Genomic DNA, 6,146 nt, shown 5'->3' with positions numbered 1-6,146 from the left:
GTGAAATGCTCATGGTCAACATTATTCGAGTGAAACTCAAATTGCTGCTGAAATAGTGCCTACGTGGTTATTCACGGTTTAACAGCTGCCACCGGTTCAGCAGTTTGTTTGTGAAACCATATCCTGTGTTCAGTGACCGACGGCTTGGTCCTGTTTACCCTTCTGCCTGGTCGGGTCTGCCTGCAGCCCCACATCCTGTGCACCGGGAAGCGCTCAAGGGAGGGACCATGACAACCCCAAACCACTGGAGAGAAAACAGGCTCGGGGAGAAGGTCACAGAAAATACTAGTAGCAGAACCAGGACTGACCGAGATCTGCCTGTCCCCTGTCCCCTGGGCCACCGTGCTTCACTCCGCAGGCACCCTGGCAGAGCCATCTGCTTCGGGCAGCAGGCAGCTAGTCTCTCTGGGATTGCCCCGGATTGGGGCTGAACCCCAGGTTCTGCTGCCTCCATCGCAAACCCTTGTGCGACCAGGAGCCATTTAGCACCTATCCCTGGGCACAGGTGTGCCCGTCTGTGAAATGAGAAGTCTGGGCTCTGTCAGTGGTTCTCAAAACTTAGTAATGAAACTAAATCATGTACAGGACTCCAGTCTAAAGTGGAAAAAAAGTGTTCTTTGTAAATTCAGGTGTAACAGACACAGCAGATGAGACCAGGAGGCCAACTGCTGAGGCTGAACCCCACTTTGGGCAAGTTCATGCTTTCCAGGCCTCAGTTTCCTCTTCCATAAGTCGGGGACATAACAGGAACGGCCTCACTGGTTGTTTTTAGGATTAAATGAGTTAATTTTCTTCTAGGGTGGTTAGGGTGCCAGGCACTAGTAAATGCTCAGGAAACATTTGTGAATTTTCTTATTGTTAAACATTCATGGAACTTCAGAAATAATTAAGAACTTTTAGACGGCTCCTCACCAGATGAATTGTCCCTTCTAGCTTTTTAAAAACAAACTTAGTGACAATAACCGCATTCAGCTGGGAGCTGGTCGGAGGGCCTGCTGGCTCTCTGATGGGGCTCTGTCTGCGCCCCGCCCCCACTCACCCCTGGGCCCCACAGTCCTGCCTTTCTGCCTACACCACAGGTTTAATTCTTCACGACTACTCATCCAGAAAGCTTGGCCAATCCCTGGGCTGACTATCCAAAGCGTTCCTTATGTAACTTAACTAATGGGCCTTGAATGCATTCCTTGCCGCCCTCAAACAAATGTTTATTGCCCTGTGATGCTGAGCAGATGCTGTGATTCCACAGTTGGAGTCAAACCCAGGTCCCTCCATCAGGAAAACGGTCCAAGTCAGACGCGAGGGGCCCCAATTCAGAATGGGCAGTGCCTGTGGGAGCCAAGAAGGACTCAGCCTGGGGTGGGAGACGGTCAGGAGGCTTCTGGGAGGACGTAGGGTTTGCCCCATTTGGAGAGCAAGGGGAGGAACTGGATTTGGTGAGGCCAGAGGAAGACCATTCAACGTCCAGGGCGTCACTGGGAGGCCTCAGCCGTGGCCCTGGAAGCCAGCGGGTGCCAGAAGACAGGCCCTGAGGTCAAAGGCCAGGCTGGAAGTGGGCCCCTGTCTTACAGCAGCTGGAGCCCCCCTGGGCTCTGAAGCCAGGGCTCTGGGAAGGTCATGGCTGAGCTCCGGGAGGAGGGGGCTGGGTCCTTGGAGGCATGGCTTGGAGAAGAAAGGAGACAGTGAAAGGCTGTCCCCACTACCAGCAGACCCGGCCGGCTGTGGCCCTCGGGCTCTGGGGGCTGCCTCTTTGGACAGCCCCCTTGGAGCTGTGGATATCAGAATGCCCTTGACCCTGAGGTCCCGAGGCTTCTTGACGTGCTGACCACCCTCCTTTCTTGTTGATGAACAGGCTGCTGCCTGCGGGCCCAGCACCAGGTGTTAGGCTCGTGGAGGGAGTGGCAGAGACCACACTGTCGGGGCCAAAGGCTCGTGCTTCTAGAATCTGACCTGCCCTCAGTGAGGGGGGCACTATCATGTGGGGTCTCAGGTTCTGCTTCTCGCACAAGAACACAGGACATGGTGAGGCCTCAAAGGAACACCCACGGAGCCATAGATAGGGGAGTCACACCACTGTATTCTTGCTGGCGGCTGGGCTGGAGAAACAGGAAGCAGGAGCCACACTACCCACAACCCGCTGCCCGCTTCTCTGCCAACCAGCCAACCAACCCCTTGCTAACTGCAATCCGCTGTCCACGCTTGCTAACCCTACTTGCTAGCCGCCATCTGCCAACCAACCAACCCCTTGCTAGCTGCAATCCGTGCTTCCTAGCTCAGCCACGGCAGTTATATCAGTGGCCAATGGCAAACTGGTTACAGCTGACGGCCACCTACTACCCGAGTCAGCACCTTTCCACGTGAGGCCAAGAGCCTGGAAACTGCTCTCTGGGACTCTAGCCCGACAGGGACCTACGTTTCTGAGAGCCACTGCAGGTGTGGCACTGTTTACATGAGGTCATCTGGGCCTCACAACGAGCTCCCATGCCTCCCCCACACCAACATTTAAGCACATGAGAATTCTTAAAGGCTCGAGGACGTGAGCAGAGCTGTGGCAGAGCTAAGGTGGGGACCAAAGCCTGTTTTTTTACTGGGCCATGAAGAAATCAGTTTTCTTGTGGCTTCCATTCCCTCCTCAGAACACTGTCCCTCAGACTGGCCAGCGTGCTGGCCACAGGGGCAGCCGACAGTCAACACCATGTCCGGTTGCCTGCTCGGGGCTAGGCCTTCACCACCACCCCCAGCCGTGGGAGCAACAGGGAGGGTCTGCAGGGGGCTGGGGGTCTCACAGGTCTTCCATGAAGCAGTAGCAGCGTTTGAGCTGCTCCGGAAAGACCCAATCTGGTGGCGCCATAGAGAGGGTTTAGTGCCAGCTTCCAGTGTGGGGAGACTCCCTGTCAGCACCCCAGAGGGACATGCATTCACGGAGTTTGCACTGTCCATCCTCTGGGGGGGGGGGGTTAATGGTCAGAAACACCGCCCGGTCTCCTCATGGACGTGCTGCTCCAGACCAGTGATTCGATGTTCAGTTATTCAAATGCCCTTTTCCATCTCCTCAATTCCACCCCTGTACCCTGATCCCACATCACGTAAATACACTCCCACATGACAGAAACCCAAATTTCTGCAGTTGCCCATTTCAAAATTGCCGACAAAGTAGGACCTTATCCTTCTTGAATCTGCCATCTGACGCCAATCCTTTCGCCATCCCAACTCCCAGTCAGCATGTTTGGATGTCAGAGTTAAATAAACACCATTTCTGCATGTCATCACTGAAAGCTTATTGCTCTGAAGAAGACAGGCTTTTGTTTTTTAACCAAAACTCCCCACACGGCCTCCTGAGGGTCCCTGCCCCCAGCATGGGGTCTGAAGTCCCCACTAGGCAGAGTAGCTGGCACCCGTGGGTCCTGAGAATGCCACTCAGAGGTTCACAGCTCTCTGGCTAAAGCCGGGTCCCTATCTCAGGACCCTGCTCCCCTTGGGCCCCACCTGCACCTGCCCTCAGGACGGGACCTGCCCAATGGGACCCTCGCCCAGGCTGCCCTTCCTCCTGCCTTTCCACTCCTCTCTGGGATCTGCCCGCTCGTGTGCGCCATCAGAAGGTGGTTGTTTCTGTCCCGAGTGTGCAGTTCTCTGTGGGAGAACCATCTCTCAGGCATTCATGCCAGGAAGCAGAAGCAGACCCAGGTTATCTTGTAAAGAGCACAGGCAGCTGCCACAGACCTCCTCTATCATTCTGATCGCTGGGGGCAAATCACAGATACAGACACCCCTGACTCTGGCAGGAACGTCCTATGGGAAGGGCAAAAACGAGAGCTTCTCTGGGGGCTTGGGCACAAGCCTGGAAAGACCGAGCACGACCCCATTTTCTGTCTGTGGCAGAGAGAACTGCTGTTTGTGCCCCCACGTGCCCTGTAAGGGAGCACAAGGCCTAACCTGAACCTGGGCCCTTGACCACCCAAGAACAAGCCCATTCCCCAGCCTCCCCTGCTGTAAGCCCTATTTCTGGCCAGTGGGAGGAACTGGAAGGGAAACAGGCAGCGTCCAGGCCATGCCCTCAAACGACAGGCACGTCCCTTCCTTACCCTCTCCTGCCAGCCTTGAGAGTGAAGCCACCATCCTGGCTCAGACTGTCATGTCAGAGGCAGAAACTGCAGTGCCAGGGTCTCTGTCACATGGGGGGCCTCATACAGCGTTTTTCTCCAGGCTCTCGAGAGTCAGGGCAGAGTGTTGGCCTGGCCTCGCATGGGCCACATACCAACCCCATGTCTAGCGGGAGCAGGACACATGGAGTCACACTTCCACCAGCCAGCACACACGAGGCAGAGTGGAGAGTGGCTTCTGGGCGATGAAGAGCCACTATCCACTGCCCTCCATCCTGCGTGGCTCTAGGAAATCCAGATTCTGGCCATGAGCACCAGGGCCTGGGCAGGTACGCGGACCCCTAGACCATCCTAGCTGGTGTGGGTGGTACTGGGTAGCCTGCTGGCTCCAGGCTGTCATGCGGGGCGTCCTGCGGGGTCTCTGCTCCCGCTCCCCACACAAGAACGCAGGATATGGTGAGGCCAAAAAGGAACACCCACGGAGCCATAGGTAGGGGAGTCATACCACTATATTCTCTCTGGCGGCACTATACTCTCAATGGAGGCTGGATCCACACTGTCCGCAAACCGCCATCCACACTTGCCAGCCCAGCCACCATCTTCTTGCTAGCCCCATTCTTTCCTTTCTTTGCTAGCACAGCCACAGCAGTTATATTAGTGGCCAATGGCTCACTGGTTACAGCTGACGGCCAACTAGCCACAGCTGATGGCCATGCAATCACAGTTGATGGCCATTTACTACCTGAGCCAGCACCTGTCTATGTGAGGCCGAGAGCCTGGAAACTACTTTCTGGGGCTCTGCCCCCACACAGGCTATAGCAAACCCCTGCCCCTCTGTTACGCAGAGTGTCAGGCGGGGTCATTTACTACCCGAGCCAGCGCGTTTCCACGTGAGAGCCTGGAAACTGCACTCCTGGCTCTGTCCCCACACTCCATCCCTACAGGTTCTCGCCTCACAATCTACACGACAAGCATCTTCCGCAAGGGACCCTGTGCGAGGAACCTGGAGGTGAATGCAATATCCTGGACATAGCCAGGCTCTCTGGGCACAGCCAGGGTTTCTCAGGGCATCACCGGTCCTTCTGGGCACAGCCAGACTTCCTGGGCTTCTTAGGGTACCACCAGTCTCCCTGAGCACAGCCAGGGTTTCTCAGGGCACCACCAGTCCTTTTGGGCACAGCCAAACTTCCTGGACACAGTCAGGGTTCTCAGGGTACTACCAGTCTTTATGGGCACAGCCAGGGCTCTCAGGGCACTGCCACTCTCTCTGGGCACAGCCAGACTTCCTGGGCACAGTCAGGGTTCTCAGGATACCATGCTGGAACAACAGCGGCTCACAGCCAAGGTGCTTATATATTCTCGATGGCAGCCGGTCGAGACACAGGAAGCAAACATCCGCCTGCACCCCAACATGTGGCACGTTCCCAAACAAACAGTCAAGCGGTCCATCAAATCAGGGATGGAAGGCAATTCCCCATAGTCCACAGTCATTCGCCAGGGCCGTGCGTTGGCCTCACAACGTGTGCCCTCTCGGCACCTCCCCAAGTTCTCCCCAACCTGGGGGTGAGGGACGACCTTGACCTCACCCACATCTCCCACCAAGGACTCAGCAAGCGTTTCCTCCTGGGACTATAGTCCTGCATCCGGGCTTCCTCAGCAAGCACTTCCCAGCCCACAGGGCTGCAACAACCTTCGCTTTCTCCAGCCTATGCTGGTTGGGGAACCGTCCACATCCTCCCATCCCTCCATGGGGGTCCAGCTCTCCGGCAGCTGCTCCTCCTGGTCTTACAGAGACTGAATGTTTATACACACAGACTGCTCCATCGCCTTTCGGGGAGCTTTGGCTGGCACCATACCCTGCTCGCTGCGCCATGCGTCATATGTTGCAGCCTGCGGGGTCTCTGGTCCTGCTCCCCACGTAAGAACGCAGGAGGCCAAACAGGAACACCCACAGAGCCATAGAGAGAGGAGTCATATCTATGACTAGATAGTCTCGCTGGTGGCTGGGTTGGAGACACAGGAAGCAGGAGCCACAGGATCCACAACCTG

The sequence above is a fragment of the Rhinolophus sinicus genome, linkage group LG02, assembly GCF_036562045.2.
Source record: "Rhinolophus sinicus isolate RSC01 linkage group LG02, ASM3656204v1, whole genome shotgun sequence".
Lineage (NCBI taxonomy): Eukaryota > Metazoa > Chordata > Mammalia > Chiroptera > Rhinolophidae > Rhinolophus > Rhinolophus sinicus.
Note: the sequence above shows the minus strand (reverse complement) of the source record.